Here is a 19,749-nt window from a genome sequence, read left to right on the forward strand (position 1 = left end):
CATATGCAGGAAAATCTCGGATATTCCATGCAGCAATATTTTCACTGATATGTCCCCTATAGCAAGGGACATAAAGGAAGGAATAAACAATTGGGACCTCATCAAATTAAAAAGCTTCTGCATGGCTAAAGAAAATAGCATTAAAATGAAAAGAAAACCAACTATATGGGAAAATATATTTGCCAATAATACCACAGACAAGGGTTTGATCTCCAAAATATATAATAAACTCACATGGCTCCATTCCAGGAAAACAAACAACCCAATTAAAAAAAATGGGCAAAAGACTTGAACAGACACTTCTCTAAGGAGAACATAAAGAGGGCCCAGAGACATATGAAAAAATGTTCAGCATTGCTAGCCATCAGAGAGATGCAAATTAAAAATACAATGAGATACCGCTTCACACCAATCAGAATAACCATCACAAACAGAGCAACAAACAAGTGTTGGAAAGGATGTGGAGAAAAGGAAACCCTAGTGCACTGTTGGTGGGAATGCAGACTGGTACAACCACTATGGAAAACAGTATAAAATTTCCTCAGAAAACTAAAAATGGAACTGCCTTTTGACCTGGCAATTCCACTGCTGGGATTATATCCTAAGAACCCTGAAACACCAATCCAAAAGAACCTATGCACCCCACTGTTCATAGCAGCACAATTTACAATAGCCAAGTGCTGGAAGCAACCTAAGTGCCCATCAGTAAATAAGTGGATTAAGAAACTTTGGTACATTTACACAATGGAATACTATGCAGCAGAGAGAAAGAAGGAGCGCCTACCCTTTGCAACAGTATGGATGGAACTGGAGAGCATTATGCTAAGTGAAATAAGCCAGGCAGTAAAAAACAAATACCATATGATCTCACCTTTAACTGGAATCTAACCAACAAAACAAATAAGGAAGCAAAATATAACCAGAGACATTGAAATTAAGAACAATCTGACAGTAACCAGAGGGGAGGTGGGAAGGAGTAATGGGGGGGGAGGGGGGAAGTGTTTTCAGGAACAACTATAAAGGACACATGGACAGAATCAAAGGGGGTGTGAAAGCAGGGGAGGGGGGTGGGGATGGTTAGGGTTGGGGGGAGTAGTGGGGGGTAAATGCAGACAACTGTAATTGAACAATGATAAAATAATTTATAAAAAAGTTGAGGACTTAAACACCAATCTTCTAGCAATTAATAGGAAAACTAGACTGAAAAAGGGATAAAAAGAAGTCAGCCACAATCAATGAACAATATCTACTCAGTATTGTAGAATATTCTACCCACCAACAGCAGATTATGTTCTGTTGAAGTGTCCATCAACATATAACAAGACAGATCATATCATGAAAAAAAGTTCAACAAATTAAAAATAATCAAAATCATATGGAGTGTGGTCTTTGACCACATAAAATCAATGTAGGATCAAAAACAGAAAGATAACAGGAAAATCTCCAAACATTTGTAAACTAAACAACACTCTTCTAAAAATTGCACGGGTTAAAAAAGAAGTCTCAAGGGAAATAATTACATTGAAGTGAATGAAAATAAAAAATACAACATGAAAATTTGTGGGACAGAGCTAAAGTAGTGCGGAGAGTGAAATTTATAGCAATAAATGAATACATTAGAAGGGAGGATAATCCTCAAATCGATAATGTAAGCTCCTGCTGTAAAAACCTAGGAAAAGAATGGCAAAATTAACCGATAGCAAATAAGGAAGCAATAAAAATAAGAGCTAAAATCAATTAAATTGAAACCAGTAAAACAACAGAGAAAAATCAATGAAAGGAAAAGCTGACTCTTTGAAAAAGATCAATAAAATTGACAAACCTCTAGAAAGATTGACGAGGGAAAAAGACAGGACACAAATCATCAATATTAAGAATGAACAAAGACTGTAACTACAGACCTTGCAGATGTCAGGAAGATAATAATAACTCTCCACACATACATTTGACAACTTGCCTGCATAACCTCTTCCTTGTAAAACATAAACTGCCATAATTGAAATAGATCATTTGAATGGCCTTGCAACTACCAAATAATTCAAATTTCTAGTTTAACCCCCACAAAGAAATCTCCAGACCTAGAAGTCTTCATCAGAGAATTATACCAAGTATTTGAAGAAGAATTAACAATAATTATATGCAATTTCTCCCAGAAAACAGAAGAGAAGGGAACATTTCCTAGTTCATTTTATGAAGCTAGTATTACTTTGCTTAGAAAACCAGGCAAAACCAGCACAAACACACCCAAAATGAAACTAGACTGAAATTCCTATGACCACAGGTAAAAATGTATTTTTGTCTGTATCAAAATATTAGAAAGTATAATTCAGCAATATATAAAAAGAATTATATACTTTGACTAAGTAGTATTTATCCCAGGGATACAAGACTTATTCAATATTCACAATTAAATCAATGTAATCAACCTTATCCACAGGCTGAAGAAGAAAATTACTTGATGATACAAATCAGTGTAAAAATATATTTGATAAAGTTCAACACCCATCACGACAAAGAAAAAAAACTATCTGAAAAATAGGCATAGAAGGAATCTTACTCAATTTGATAAAGAGCATCTACAAAAAATTCTGCAGTTATCCTGTAAACATGGAAATTAAAAGTATAATACCATTAAAAAAGATTAAAAAATTAGTAAATACAAATTTATAAAATGTGTACAACTTAAATGGTCCAAGCTACAAAGTGTTGATAATAATAATTTTTTTAAATCAGAGACTTACTGTGTTCATGTATTGGAAGATCCTACATAGTGAAGATGATATTTTTTTCTAAGTTGACAAACAGGTTTAATGCCATGCTTGTCAAACCTCAGTAAGAGTTTCTATAGAGATAGGTAAGATTATTTTCAAAGGCTTCTGGAAAAGCAATGAAATTGAAGTAGCTGAACAAGTATAAAGTGGGACAAATGAGTCTACCTGATTTCAAGACTTATTTATTTAGCTACAGCAATCAAGAATGTGTTATCGGCAGAAGTTTAGACACACAGGTCAATAAAACAAAATATAAGACCCAGAAATGGGTCTTCATAAATACACCCAACTGATTTTTGACAAAGGCAAAAGAAATTCAATTGAGGAATGATATTATTTTAGTGTAATGATATTCTTGGAGTAATTCAGAATGCAATTGGACATTCTTAACCTAAATTTCACATTTTATACAGAAATTTACTCAAAATGGATTCTGAACTTCAATGTAAAATATAAAACTATACACTTTTTAGGAAAAAAGAGTATAAAATCTTGGATATTTTGACTAACTCTTTGAGCTGGTCAAAGAGTTCTTAGAATTGATACCAAAAGATGATACATAAAAAAAGAAAATAGATTTCAATATAAAAAATCTTTTTTTTCTCTGCAAAACACCCTTCTAAGAGGATGAAAAGACAAACTATACACTTGGAGAAAACTTTGGCAAAGGGCCAGTTTTAAAACATAAAAAGAACTCTCAAAACTCAACAAAAAAACATCAAGCAGTCCAGTGGGAAAGTGAAACAAGACATGAAGAGACATTTTACTGGAGAGAAGATGTAGATATCAAGTAAGCACATTAAAAGATTTTTCAATGTCATTAACCATTAGGGAAATGTGGATTAAACTGCAATATGATATCAGCATGCATCTATCAGAATGGATGAAATAAAAAATTACTGAACACTAAAACTGGCAAGAACATGGAGAATTTGGATTACTCACACATTGCATGATAGTATACCCACTTTAGGAAATAATTTTAGTTTTTTTAAAATCTAAACATGCCACTATCATATAACCTAATGATGATCCTTTTAGGTATTTATCCAAAAGATATTAAAATTCAAGTTCACCAAAAGCCCGTACATGAATTTTTATAGCATCTGTTTTCTTAATAGCCAGAAACTTGGAATAATCAGATATGTTTCAGTGGGTGAATGTTTACACACTAGCCATACATCCATATCATAAAATTCTACTCAGCAATAAAAAGTAACTACGTACATATGCAACAACCTGGATGATTCTCCAGAGAATTATGCTAAACCAAAAAAAAAATCCAATCCCCAAAGGTACATAATGTGTGATGCAATTTATATTAAAATCTTAAAATTTCAAAATTACAGAAATGAAGAACAGATTATTCATTGCTAGGGATTAAGTGGAAGAGGGAGGGAAGTGGTTCTAATTATGAAAGAGTGGCATGGATGAACCGGGAGAACATTAGGCTAAGTGAAATAAGCCAGTCACAGAAAAACAAATACCACATAATTTCCCTCATATGTAGAATCTAATGAATAAAATGAACTAACAAGCAAAATAGAGACAGACTCGTAGATAGAGAGAACAGGCTGACAGCTGTTGGGAGTGTGGAGGGATTAAGCAAAAAGGAAAAAAAAAGAAAAAAACCCATGGGCATGTGTGATGACTGCTATGGGGTGGAAGGGGTGCAGGGGTGTAGAGTAGGGTAAAGGGGGGGATAAATGGTGATGGGACGAGACTTGACTTGGGGTGGTGAACATACAATACAGTGTACAGATGATGTGTGGTGGAGTTGAGCCCCTGAAACCTGTATAATTTTGTTAACCACTGTCACTCTAATACATTCAATGAAAGGGGGAAAAAAGAAACGGTGGCATGAGGAATCCTAGTATCTCTGGAAATATTCTTTATCCTGACTGCACTAATATTGCAATACTACAAAATCCTGACATTGTACTATGATTTCACAACTCACCCCACTGGGAGGAAAGCAGGTAAAGGGCACACAGGGCCTCTCTGCACTACTTTTTACACTGCATGTGAATCTACAATTATGTCAGAATAAAATGCTTAACTAAAAAAGAACATTTATCAAGTTAATAAAAAAATGGTGAGTGCTGTGAATGGAATGAGCAGATGGAGGACAACTGGAATTAGCTAGATAGGATATTCAGAGAAAGCCTTTCTGAAGAGGTGACATTTAAATTAATCCATGAATAATGAGAAGGAGCCAGCCACATAGGCAGGACAGCATAGCAGGCGTATACATTAAAATGGTTTGAGACCCTGTGTTGTAAAAGCTCTTAGACTAGAGGTGTTATATCCCTCTGGTTTGCGGAGGGGTAATGGAAATATCCAGCCTTGCTGCCCCAGAGTGCCCTGCTCAGGCACACTGCAGTGAGGGTGGTGATACTACCTGAGCACTCATCCCATCAGAGCACAACCCAAGTGTGTCCATGTACCGACCTCCATAAGATCATCTTGGTCAAGCTTCAGGGTTGCAAAGTTAACATTGTTCATCCAAAACACATTTATTGAATACTTACAGTAATAATGACTGCTGATACTTATGCAGGGCTTTACTTCTCTTCCAATTTTGTCATGCATCTTATCTCATTTGAATCTTGAAACTGCCCTGAGGGATAAAAATTATTAACATCCTTAATTTCCTTTTGCATATAACAACATTGAAATGGAAAAAAAGGTTAAGTGATATGTTCAAGCATGCTCTATACAGCAGACTTGGAACTCAGATCTGGTACATATGATTCTAAAGTCCATCATTTTTTCCGTTGTGCACTCAGGATGGTTCTACATTATTTACTATATTAGTGTAGTATTATTATACTAATACGTGCTTTTGTGTAAAGAACAATTTGCTAAGGAGACATAATTGGCATAGAAAATATTAGAAAGAAATAAAAAAAACACTTTTTGCTGAAAATTAATATGGTAAGGTAATTGACACTGAAATATAGGAGCATTTTAATAATTTCCAATAAATATTTGAATAATTTTCTGAGCCCCATTTACTAAAAAAACACCCCAAAACTTATTCTCTTATTCATCCAACTTGTTTGTGATGGTAGCTTTATTATATCCTAAATTATCACATGTTTCTATGTCTTCTATTTTATTACATATGGATGGTGGTTCCACACACTTTTGATTATTATAATTGTATAGTGTATTTTAATTTTGCATGTAGTTAGTCTTTTATCATTGGTGGAGGATATAAGAGAATTTTAAAATATTTTTTCTATAAAACTTTACCTCTCATTAAATGAATACCTTTTCACATGCACTGAACAAAAAAGTAAGTGGAAATAAATTAAAAAGAAAAGAGTAATTATATTGCAGTCTTCAGGACCATGGTCAGAATCTCATGAGATAAATATGCCAAATGTGTGGAATGCCACACAATAGGTTCTCCCACATCCTCTTAGTTTTGGGTATGTGCTAATGAGGCAATCACTATCTGTTGGGTGACTGACTGTCCTTTCATAAGGCTGAATTTAACTTTACTTTATACATTAATTGGTCATTTAGATACATCACATGAAGTTTCCAAGTAGTACTGTTCTGTCCGTTATTGCTTATCAGAGCATCCTGTTCATCCCTGTCTTAACACTTAATACAGCCTGTAATTATTTCCTTTATCTACTTATTATCTCTGTTTCTTACTGGAATGGAAACTCCATAAAGATAAGGGCCATTATCGTCTTATTTTATGCTTTATCTTTAGTTTTTAGAACAATGTTTGACACATGGCAGGTGTTCAATAACCATTTGTTAAAACTTTTGTTGAATTAGTTTTATTTTTTCCAGCAGCATTGGGGAACAGATCTGGGCAAGTGTCATTTTTTGAAAATTTCTCACCCAAGGATGTGCTTACTGATTTTTAGGGAGAGAGAGTGTAAGAGAGAAACATCAATGTTAGAGAGAATATTGATTGGCTGCCTCCTATACATGCCCCAACTGGGTATTGAACCCACTACCTAGGTTTGTGCCCTGACTGGGAATCAAACCTGCAACCTTTTGGTGTATAGGATGACTCCTCAAACCAACTGAACAATCCAGCCAGAGCAAGGGTTATCACTTTTTAAAACCAAAGTAATCTGATCTCAACAGAACTTTACTGCATGTGTAGCTCAACTCTGAAAGATTAAGAAAATAATTCATGTTTTATAATGAGCCATAAATTATATAATTTAAAAAAACAATTATTATGTACTACTGGAAAGACATACTGACTCTTGGATTCTGAATGCTGAGCATAACTTCTTGTGTCTCATATCCTTCATTGTGGTGTATAGGAAGTAGGGGTGGTGATTCAAGACCTGTGATGGGCACATGAAAACCCCTGATTGAAATTATTTTAGAAACTTTTGATTTGCACAGATTGAGTCGCGGTGTTGTAAAGCCCTCAAAGAAATAGCTACCCTCATGACACAGTCTTTCACGGTCATTTTTACTTGGCTAGACATTTAATTTCAAGTAATCATTGCATAGGTGATGATGTTCCATTGCCTTCTTGAGCTGAACGAATTAAAATGTGAAGTTCTCTTACTTTGTAAGTGGGTAGGAGTTCATTGGACACAGCCCATTAGTCACTTAATTTTTATGCTGTATAAATGGGATGTCGTTTTTGCCATTTTGCATGAAGGGACTTTATGGATAAGCCATAAAGAGGGACAGTAAATTTGTTGGCACGTATTTTGTGACCACATCACCTCTTTCTTTGCAGGGATGAGTTGTTGAGCCAATTTCCTGCCCCAGTGCCAGACAGTAACTGTTCACCTTAAAAGCCTTTTCTTTAAGAATCATCCCTTGCCCAGCAAGTTTCTCCATACTCTTTTTTTCCAAACAAGCAAAATTGTAGGGCTCAGCAAAAAATGAAGGCACAACCCACGCAGAGTTGAACTTGATTGTGTAAAGCATAAATCTATGCATCACTTCATACCTTAATAAACTGCATTTCAGTTTCAGGGTTGGTGAATCTAAATGGGGCCCAGTAGTGAAAGGGTGACATTTCATCATCATTCATGAATTCTCTTTTGTGCTTTCTCTTGCTGTCTTGAGTCTTCACAATTTCTTTTACTTTCATTTTTAGAATGTAAAGAAGTCACGCTGTGTCCTTTTTTCTCCTCATAATCCTTTCTCTGTAATCAAAAATATTGAAAATTAGTAAAAACTTGCAAATAGCTTAGAACAGAGCAGGTGGAATTATTTTGGTTTGTATCCAAAGCTCAATAAACTAACTATTCTGGATATTAAATCTTAAATGATTGGTAATTTTCATTTAGATTTGTCTCATCATTGTGAAGGTTAAAATATGTCTAGCCCATTATTGAGTCTGAATCAAAGTTGGTGGGTTTTTTTTTTTTTTGCCATTTCTTAGGTCTAAAATTTCATTAGACATTTTCTTGGTGAAAAATTAATTGATCCTGGAGTGGTGATGATAAATCATTGGAGGTGAAGCCAAATTGATTTTTGTACCACCTCTCACTTGTTTCAATCTTAGTGGAATTAACTCTATTAGGTTCCAAGAATGTTTATGGGTATTATAAAACATTTACATCTTGATGTATTGAGGTACTTGAGTGGTTTTTAGCCATTACTAAGGGAATTATATTAGGATTAGTCTTGTTATCAATCTCTGTATCTGGCACCTAGCTACAGAATGGCTATTTTATCCTCACTAAAGCCGTAAATAGAACTTCATTAACTAGCACACGTCAAGTGCCAAGGCTGGTGGCAAAAACTCACTCCACTTTGTTGAAGACCATGAGTTTCTGAGCATCAGAAGTCAAATAAATAAGACTTTGACATTTGTAAAGAGCTTTCTCCATAGGAAAGTGATCCTGCTCCATTGGAGTTTGAAAATACTGTAGGAAATGAAGATTCCATGGAAGTTTTAAACAACTGGGACTACTAGATTCAATTCCTTTTATGCACTTCAGAAATTCTCAGTAAGTAATGAATCTGACTCCATATTGGCCTTGGAGAAAGAATGCTGAAAGAGGCTATATAGGAGATTATCATAGAGAAGTAGTACATAAACAAAATATTGACCATTAACCTGGCTATATTTTTTATCTTGAGTGAGGCTCCGGATGTCAGGGTTCAGTTTTTTTTATCTGCATTTTCTTTTCCCACCAAGATTAGTTCTAACCGGCTTAGATGAAACCTGGCTGAAAGATTATAAACAAAAGATAATGATAAATGGTAATGTTCCCACTTGGCTGGGATCTGGGGAGAGTGGAAGCAAGATTCATAATAGCTTGGTCTAGGTGAGGCTATTTTTTTAAATGATCTGGAAGAGAGAGTAAATTGCATGCTAATGCAATTTGTAGACAGTATTAAATTGGAAGGTGTTGCAAACAGGAGTGTGGACCGAGGATGTTCTACAAACCTACCCTAAACAGGCTAGAAATATGAGGAGGGAAAATAAAGATTAAAATGAGATTAAATTTAGAAAAGACAGGTTAATTCCTTTTTGGAGAGTGGTAGAGAGGAATAAAATGAATCCTGAAATAGAGGTGGTGGGAAAACTCAGAATAAATACATTGACCAGAGAGGTAGGGTTTTGGTGTGGTGGTGTTGCAGACACCTCCCTGTTCCCTGGCCTGAGTGAGACCAGCCACAGTGGTGTGGTGGTGTTGCAGACACCTCCCTGTTCCCTGGCCTGAGTGAGACCAGCCACAGTCTCTCCACTGCAGAGACAACAGCCTACTTCCAGCCTCCTTTCTCACAACTCCTGGGGCTGCCTCTCAGCTCTCTCTCTCCTTTTTCCTCTCTCTTTTTTTTTTTTCTGTTCTTTTGCATCCATCAGCTCACCCACTTCTAGTCTGTAGTATTTATTTCTGGTACTTTCAGTAGGAGAAAGATGGAGACAGATTGGGGAAAGGTTGGCGGTGGAGAGGGAAACAGATTAAGGGAAGGGAAGGTTTGATTTACGGCGGGAGATTAAAAGCATTGAATTTGCATAGTTGTGTAGCTCATCCCAACAGTATCTAAAGGAGGACACAAATGCACAGGTACTTAGGTGATGTAAACAGGAAGGTGGTTGTGATATTATTTGGCCCCATGAGCAGGGGTATCTGTAGAAGCAATTAAGATAGGAAAATCATATAATCAAAATTCATGGCAGGAGAAAATGAGGGTTGAAAGACAGTGGTCTCTGTGTCCATCCCAGTCAACAGGTAACCCAGGCACACTGAAGGGCTTTGCCTGCACTGAACCTGTAGTGGTTCCTGAACTGGAAACCCTAGGAATAAGCCCACATGCCTAAGCCTTTATGTATAAAGTAGGCAAATATTTCTTTTTGCTTTAATTTTTTTGACAAGTGTGGCTGTCGAGGAGGGCTCTTACCAATAAGCAGATCTGTGTATTGATAACCCATCGACATACCATAAGACAAGAAGGCACCGAGCTAACTCTATTGAGCATATGGAGGGACATGTAATGAGATATAAATTGCATTCATATTGAACAGCTAACCTTCAAAGGTGCTGACTCTGTGCCAGATGCTGAGGCAGGCATATTACACCTATTATCCAACTGAATTGTTGGATAATAACTTTATGAAACAGGCACTGCTATTATCCCATTTTATAGATGAGGAAAGTAAATCTCCGAGAGGTTATTATAATGGCCAGCGTTACTCGGCATGGCAGTGGTAGAGCTAGGACACTGTAAAATGACTCCAGAGCCCAGGCTTTTAAGTAATATGTTGTGTTGGCTCTAGTCAGGTACCTCATTTGGTTACAGTGTCATCCTGAAAACCAAGATTACGTGTTTGATCCCTGGTCAGGGCATAGACAAGAATCAACCAATGAGTGCATCAATAAGTGGAACAACAAGTTCCTCTCTCTCTCTCTCTGTCTCACCCTCCTCCCCCTTCCTTTCTCTCTCTTAAAGAATTAATATAAATAAATAAATAAAATCATAAAACAGGTGACTGATTGAGTGAATCACCATGAATGTGTTGGAGAGAAGCAGCTTCACCAATGGTGTGGTCCTTGAAGGGCTTTGCTTTAGGACTTGTAGCCTAGAAAAGAGGGTAGTATTCACAGTTAAAGAAGTAGGCATGGAGTGGGGCCCTTGTACCATTTAATATGGCAACATTGGGTAAGGAATAGCATTTGTGGTACTAATAGAAATAACAATATTACAATCAGTAGCAGTTGAATTCCTTGAGTGTTCACTGAGTACCAGTAAAAGTGTTGATGATTTATAGGTATTTCTCACTGAGTGCTCACAGAAAGCATTGGAGTAGCATGAAAATGAGAGTGATTAAATAACTTGCCCAAGATCTCACTGCTGCTCTATGAAATGATCCAGGTTTGAACTCAGGCATTTTGACAGCCCTCTTCCCTGTCTTGAATGGAGAGACAGTGGAAGGAAATTAGGCCATCCTGGGCACATAGACACAGACATGGTTAAGCATTTATTATCAGGCAAAATAAACATATATTGTTCATGCATTATTACCTGCTTCTGAGTAGAAAAAGAATATTATGTACACATCCCAAGAAGTAAAAGTCCTGAATTTAAGGTGTCACTTCTAAGTTTTAATTTTAGAAGAAGCTATCTTTATCTAAATTCACAAGTATTGACTAGTTCTTGGGAAAAGTCCCAGACTGTGCATAGAGCAGTATGCCTGATCCCAGAGACAGATGGACATAGTATAATCTAAAATTGAAAAACCTAGGGGAAATTTTAACAAGGTAATTTCTGACTCCTTTTCTGAACAGTGAATTTGACATCCGGCTGGCTTCAGGGCCTTCTCCACTCCTTTCACTCTGTGCCTTCTCTTAAGGGATATTTAAGCATTCTCTCAGATTCTTACAAACTGAAAGTCTTCAGAACCATGGAGAGTAAGCTTTGCATAGTAACAACACCTACTCATTTACTCAGCATTTTCCATGTGCCAAATACTCCATTAGCATTTTGCACGCATTGTCTAATTTATTCCATCTTTACAACCTTACTGTAAGGTAGGTACAAGTACCTTCCATTCACAGTTTAAAGAATCCACACTGCAAGAGACTGAGAAGTTTGTGCACATTGTCACACTATTGCAGTGACTAGGCCAGGATTTGACCCAACACCTCGCTAACACTAAAGTCCTCACTCCTAGCAACTATTTTACATTTCAGAGAATATGTTACGTTTTCTGTTGATTCCATTTTATCCCATTCTTCCCAAGCACACTCTGCAGTTGAAGTGAAAACATCCACAATCAGAGGTCCATCTTTTGGGTTTGGGTTCATGGTCTGAACTTCAAATAGTACACATAGGTAACATCCAGCATCAAGAGCAGGAAGAAAATAAACACTCCGCCAAAAGTTGGTTAATTTTAATACCAGGAAGGATGAATAACTGCCTAAGTATTGTACCATTTATTCCAACTGTCTCTACATGTCATTAGTTTAGGAGTGACAGAGATTCACAGTGACACATTGCAGAAGGATCTACAATGAACACACATATGTGCACACACACACACTTCTTTCCTTCTTCACAAAAAAGTCCTCTAACGAGAAATTTTATATCTCTGGTATAAAATGTCCACTGTGGTTTGACAGTGAGTGGCAGAGTTATGGCCAAATTAACTACAATGGCATTTTATTTTTATTTAGTTTAAAACATTTAAAAAATTTTTATTTACTTATCTTTAGAGGGGAAGGGAAGGAGAGAGGGAGAGAAATATCAATGTATGGTTGCCCCTTGTGTGTTCCCTGCTGGGAACTGGCCTGCAACCCAGGCATGTGCCCTGACTGGGAATCGAATAGTGATCCTTTGGTTCGCAGGCCCGCACTCAATCCACTAAGCTACACCAGCCAGGGTTACAATGGCATTTTAAATTTATTGTCCACTCCTGGTTCATCTAATGTGAAACCAACTTTGCTCTTGAAACTCTTCTTATTTGGAGGCATAGAGGAAGCAAAGGTTTTCCGAGTCCATGACTACAATGCAGAAAGGCAAGTCTTTGTGTTGGTCCTAGAAGGGCATGGGTGGTCCCGGAATGGGTGGAGTGAAAGACCTTTATGTGTGCTTGTTTGCAATGTTATTCTCTGAAGAGCATTGGCCATTAATTAGACTCACATAACATGTAGGCCATTGGTGCTCAAATGGCGGATGGTAATCATTTTACCTCATTATTCATATTATCTACTTAGCAGCTAGAAAACATAATTCCTCTCGCAATTTTATTTCTTTTCATTCTTTGGCTTTGCTAATGGCACTGAAAATAATTAGTTCACCCAATCACTCTCTCTCTCTCTTTTTCCTAAAAAGAGGTTTATATTGCCTTTGCTCCACAGTTGGTGCTTCCCATTATCTCTCAGTCCCTGGGCTCCTGGGTAGGGCTGGTCCCAGGGAGTGCCTCTTGGCCAGGGTTTCTGTGCAGTGCTTGTGGAGGGAGAGGGGACAAGAGTGGAAGGGGGGGTGGCTTTTCCACTCAGAGCTCCATTGTGATGTCTAGGCCTCAGCTTCCTCTCTGAGCCCCTGAGAGGCTCATAGAGAAATGCAGTCCCTCATGATGCCTATAATATATGGGGACCATGGCCTGGCCCTCTCCCAGGGGGATTACTTCCCAGTATCCCCCTCCACCATTCCCAGCCCCCAAAATTATTTTTGTTTTTTATAAAACTTCCTGGGACTTCTGTGGGTATAGAAATCACAAACTTATCATCAGAGAAAAGGGAAAAGGGGCAGAAGCAACTGGAAGCCATTTGAGCCAGTTTTCCTCCCTGCAAAGATCTCTTCTTCCCCTACAGCTTGGCCCCAAACCTGTTGGGAAATTTGTTGCCTGGTTGCGCTCTGGTAGGGATCCCCACCCTATGCACATCTGGATCTGACTTTCACAGACCTTCACTTGAAAGCACATGAACATGTAGAAAAACAAGGTGAAAACACAGAAAAAAACAAAATCCCTGATGAAGTGACGATGTGGGGAAATACCCCATAAGGGGAACCTCAGTAGCCTGCCTCCTCTTGGTAATTTTGGGGGGACTTCAGGGCCCTCCCTGGGCTTGAGCAGTCATTCGCTGATCCTAGAGCCCTGTTGGCCACTGGGACTTGTGGACAGTAGTTGAGGTCCTATATGTGTCAGTTCAGGCCAAAGACCTGGCCATCCTGGTTGGTGCCCTACATGTAGCTCACCTGCAGAGAGATGGAGTTGTCACACTTGTTGGTGCCCAGCTTTGTGTCATAGGTGTGCTGCTGGGTCCTTGGAGCAGCGGTGCCCACCTGGCTGGCACACTTGTTGGTGCCAGTTTTCAGGCTGATGGTTGAGTGGTTCGTGAGTGGCAGGATATGGTTCTTGGGGTCATACAGATGCCTGCTCGTGTCATATGCCATGATGCCTGACTGGCTGGCACACTTACTGGTGTCCATCTGGAGCCCAGTGATGCACTGGCCCACCTTCATCATAGTGTCCTCAAAGTTGTGCTTCTCCTTCTCCGAGTACTTGATGCCCATGTCCATGCCACTCCGCAGCCCCTTTGTCTTGGTCCTCCCTGCCAGAGCCAGAAGAGACACCTGCACCCATGCCATGTTTCCACTTTCAAACAAGTCACTGGCCTGGAACAGGTCCACTGAATTCATACTGTAGCTCCACTATGACCTCGATAAATTTGGAAAGATTTTCTAGCTGGTGGCAGTTTTTCATGGAGTTGTTGACCTTGGGGACCAAGCCTGGCTGCAGCTTATTCTTGAGTGTACACAGGATAACTCTATTCTTCAGGCCCTTCTGGAAGTTGGGACTGGTAGGCCTGTGAGTCACTTGGCCCAACTGTGGAGTATTGCCTCTGTCTGAGGTCATATTTGGACAGGAGCCAGTTCTTGACCTTGGCCTAAAGCCCATATGAGGGCCCCTTGTTGAACTGTGTGGAGCTCATGCCAGCAGGTGGGAAGGCAGGACAGAACTCCCCAAACTCTCGGCCTCTGCCGTCAGCACAGCTCTGGGTATAGTTCAGAAATCAACTTTCAACAAGTTCTCACCTGTCCCTAAAGTAAATGCCATTGACGTTTGCTGGTAAGCTGCCAATATTTGGAAGTCACCAGGCTAATAAGGCCCTCATGTATACTGTCCTGCCTAAATGAAATGTGACATTGAAGATGCTGACTTGAGTAACTACTAGGAGGTGTGCTACAGAGTTAAGGGAAATGTTCCCATTTATTTAATGCTATTTCCCCCTGTATACCTGAGGAGGAAACCGCAATAACAATGTTTTACAGCTTTTAATATGGTGTTAGTGTTTTCCTTGAATCAGGACAAGTCCAGCATGACTCCAAAAGGTGGGGAGGTCATCTTGTAAACTCAACAACTGTTAAATCATGGAGAAGACTGCCCCTGACCTTGGTGGGTCTGGTGGGAATGGAAATTATTTGCCCTGATCAGTCACTGGTATTCAGCAAAGTCATATTGATACTGAGTGTTTTAGAGGCACCAGACCCGTTTCACATTATGTATGCATACATGGTGAACACATTGTTCTTCTTATTAAAGGCTTATTAACTGCAGTATGTGAAATGGGGAAAAAAACAAATGCATTTCCAAATGGCTAGCATGTTTGTTATTCCCTTGGCTGACACATGAAGCCCTAGGGCATAAGGGAAATTTACAGAAACAAGGGTGTAAAAGAAACATTCAGAGTTAAGTAGGCTCACATTGAGAAAGGCAAGGAAACCTCAGAAATTTTGATTTTACTATTGCAGTTTTGTTTCAGTGCTACTAGAGGGAATCAAAGAAAAAGAAAACTAGAAATAATGGCTAAAATATTGAGGGGTCTGACACAATGATACAGAAGTGGGGAATTCAGACTTGGAATTTCAGATATAAAATGTATTAAGCAGAAAGTAAATTCTGCAAAAGCTACCATGACAAAAGCATCATATTAGAAATAGGGAAAGAACCATAGAATGGAAAGTTTCGATTTCTGGAAGTATGAATTTGAGGTGCATGCGAGTTGAGTAAAAGGGATAGGGACCACTCATTTTGGTGGAGGTAAGTACAGCCTTCCTACTGACAGTATATTTCCCAATCCACAGGAGCCAAGAGCCCTGGAATTCCACATTGCAATACAGGAATAAAGGTTTTCACCACCCAAACACCTCTTGGGTATCGCTGAGGGCTGACTCTATGCACAAGGAAAGATGTGTCATTGTTCTTTACCTCACACATTCTAAAATGCATAATAGCTTCTACTTTTCCTTGTGGTGAGAGGTTTGTGTTTAGGGGTGTAAATGACCATCACCTTGGCAGGTATCTTCTCCCTGCTTGTCTCATCTCCAGTACTAACCCATCAATCTTTGATTTTTCTGTAGTCTCCATGGTCAGGAAAGGAGAGCGGAGTCTATTAGAGACATCAGAGGACACTTGGCTTCTAGGCAGATTCCACTCCTTCGCTCTCCTCTTTGTGAAAGCTCTAGTAGCATTGGAGGCATTGGGTTTTACCAAGCACTACCTTATTTACATTGATGGCCCATTAACACAACATGTAACCCAAGTAGGAATGCAACAATAAATCACCAGTCACATAATTAAATAAATTGAGGCTTCTTGTCTGAAAGTGGGATAACACACAGTTAGCCAAGCATTATTTATTTCAAACCAAACTAATATTGTGAGAGTAAACATAAAGGCAGGTGGAGGTACTGCATCAAAATATTAATTATACACTGTCTTGGACCTGATAATAAATGTTCACATATGGCCTTCTCTCCAGGGGAAATGCCGAAATATGTTACAAAGCAACACTCTGAATAATTCAAGAGAGCCTGAGTCTCAGCAGGAGGACTCGGCGGATGTCGCAGTTATGGTGTCTATTTTCAACTTCCACCACTGTTTTCCTGTCCTCTCTGATGGACTCTGAGGGCCAAGTCTCCTTGTGTCTTAAAGTGTATCATTAAAGACACATCCCCAATGTCAATATTTTGGAAAGTTTGTAAGTCTTGACTTGGATGTGTGAGAACTTTTGAAAGGACTGACCTTGGTGTGAATCCTGGTTGCCTGGTTTCTCCTTAATAAATGGAAGATGCCACCACCTGTCTTTCATGGTTGTAGTAGGGATTCCACATAATATATTGACTACACTTAGAACATGGTGTTCTCAGAGCTGGCATTCTAACTATGAGTATAGTAAACGTATGTGTTTGAGTTCTGGGAGATAGCAATAAAATCCTTAGGAAGCCCTGCATGGACTCTGAAAGAATTTCTTTGGTGTTAGGTAATTTCTATTAGAGTTTCTCTCATTTGCCCACTGGGCTAGAGAATAATCTGTAATCATCTGAGGCTACTCCAAAGGAGGAAAGGCAACTCCCTAGATACTGCACAGGCTTACCTGAGTAGCAGTCTTCATCTTGTGGCGTATACCTTGGTGGTGGGTATCTCCCAATGCATCCCATCCAATAGGCTTTGATAAAGGAAGGCTGGACTCGGAAGGACTTGGTCCCCCTAAATGATATTGTTTATTTCCTGGTTCCTTCTCTATCTGCCTGTACTAGTATTCAAAGCCTGTGAGAGCAAGGATTGTATCTTTTCCACTCATGGCAATATTTGTTCTGCACCTAGGATGGTGTCTGTCATAGACCTTACTGGCAAGATGTATTTGAGTGAATGAATCAGTAATGAAATACTGGCAAGTTAAGTCAAATGATCTCAAACTCAGGTGCCTACAGAAATCAGTAAATTTTGAGCTGGGTTGAGTATAAAATGACAAAGATTTAGCCTCTAAGAATGAACTTAGTGAATTTACCATTCTGCAGTGGGAATGGAGGGCTGAGGGAATTAAGTGGCTACTCCAGATTTCAAAAGGCCAGTGAGCGCCACCAAAACAGTCACGGTGTTGCTCCCCTTCTCTTTCTTGCCCATCTGTTCAGCCTTGAAATTATGCTTGTGTTTTCAGTAGAAATTGAACATGTTAACAGTCATATGTTGTAATTGGTATATGGCAATATGGTGTTTATTCAATTAGCCAATGGATGTATTTTGAGTGCCTACTGTGTGTCAGGCATGGAGCTAGGTGTATGGCTACAATACCAGATACTACAGCATTCACAGTGGGTCTCATCCAGCATCGTTTGCACCATTGCTCGCACGGTGCAATACCCGACATACAGCTGGCCTTTAATAAACATTTGCTTAATGACTAAATGTTTAATAAGAAGAATGAAATGAAAGGCTTGCTGGTTGCTAGTTCATAGTATGTATGTATATGCACATATCTGCACAGGCACATATTAAATGCATGTTAATTTTTTTCACTTATCATCTAAATGTCTAAGCTTAAGAATATTTACTTAGATGTAAAAAGAAACTCTAAAATTATCAACTTATTGTTTCTGCACTATAAACATCTTTGGGAAGTTTGGTAAAACTTAATATCTTAATGTGAGCTTTCCAATTTAGGTTACATGTGTTGAGGGGTAGGATCATGGGTGGGAGGTGGGGATAGCTGGGGTGGAGGGAAGTGATGGAAGGAAATGGAGACAACTTTACTTGAACAACAATAAAAAAAGTTAAAGAATTAAGCCTCAACTTCTTGCTAAAAAGGGGGGATGCTAAGTATTAACACATTTTGCACACTCTAAACTTTTGTGTCTGTACAAGCATCTCTAAGGCATTTGAGACAACATTAAAGTGACTCATATTCCGCTTTGTGACTTGATGTAATTCTTAACTGTGTGAGGACCCAGATGAGATGTGAATGCTTTGATTTAGTGTACAGATGAGAAAATTATACTCCTTAAAATATCTCTAAGTTGTTAAAATTCACGGAGAAAATGTTTGTGGTCAACAATGCTTATTAGAATGATATACAAATGTATTTCTAGCAGTGTTTCTTAAGCTGCACTGGGCTAGGAGATGATGTTTAAATGCAGACTCTGGTTCAGCATATCTAGGTTGGATCCTGAGATTCTGAATTTCTACTGAACTCCCAGTGATCAGATGTTGCCAACCCACTGACATGCTCAGCAGCAGGAGTTTTGAGCGTGTAACACACTTACTACTGTCCATATATTATTCCATTCCCATTCATAGGAAAATCCTTTAGTAGGAACTGTTATAGTTTTTTATTATTTCTATTTTGTAGACTAGAAAAATTAAAAACCAGTGAGGTAAGAGAACTGTTTTGAAGATGCATTCCTAGGAAAAAGAAAAGCTGGGATTTGAACCTAGGAACTCTGACTTCAAGCTTATGCTACTAAGCACTCTGTCCACTGCCTGTTCTCACCACTTCAATAGCTGAATCAAACTCTTGGGTCCATAATCAGACCCTGGCAGAAATTCTCTATATGCCTGTGTGCTATGGTAAATTTAAAAACATGCTTTTGGTAGTCTCTCTCGGAATGGCTGAATTGTAGTACTGGTGCTTTAAGGTCTATTGGGACCATCAATGATTCTTGGACATTTGTTTTTAAGTTAATTCTTCTCAGTACTCTGTCACCCCCAGGAGGGTATAGAAGCAATATCTTTAGCTTCCTGCAGCATGAAAAGGTAAGTAGTCATTACATGTAGGTCCAGACTTTGAACAGAATTAGCTTTTATCATTTTTACCAACTGTGCCCTTTATTTTTGCACATTATTTTTAGAATAATAAAGAAATGCACTGATCTGTTTAATAATGAGAATGATCTTTACTTCAGATTATACTGTTGAGCAATTTCTGAACAATAGAATTTTTCTTTGCAGATGTCACAGAGATATTATTTCATTGATTTGTTGGAAAGGGTAGATATAGATTGATGGAGTAAGTAAGTCTTCTACCTCTGATTGGTGCTGCAAAGAATAAAATCCCACCAGTGTACCTTTTGCATAATCAACAGGAAGTGAGGAAGTCACTCATTTTAACTTGGATGCTAGCTGGCACCATCCTAATCAGCTCCCATTTTAATCACAGCAGTGGGATGAAGAAAGACATTCACGAGCCTGCTAATGCCTATGTTACAGAACTATAGCTGTTCACTGGCAATTGCTAAA

The 19,749-nt window shown here is 38.5% G+C and overlaps 1 protein-coding gene and 1 pseudogene across 1 annotated transcript in view; one reads left to right on the plus strand and one right to left on the minus strand.

Annotated features, from left to right (window-relative positions):
• Positions 1–19,749, plus strand: part of RBFOX1 (RNA binding fox-1 homolog 1) — a 1,495,983-nt gene that overhangs the window by 216,608 nt on the left and 1,259,626 nt on the right. The gene's annotated exons all lie outside the window — the stretch shown is intronic.
• On the minus strand, positions 13,743–14,665 carry LOC118975767 (calponin-2-like; annotated as a pseudogene).

Source organism: Sturnira hondurensis, unplaced genomic scaffold (assembly GCF_014824575.4).
Source record: "Sturnira hondurensis isolate 20B ecotype Veracruz unplaced genomic scaffold, ASM1482457v3 Scaffold0020579, whole genome shotgun sequence".
Lineage (NCBI taxonomy): Eukaryota > Metazoa > Chordata > Mammalia > Chiroptera > Phyllostomidae > Sturnira > Sturnira hondurensis.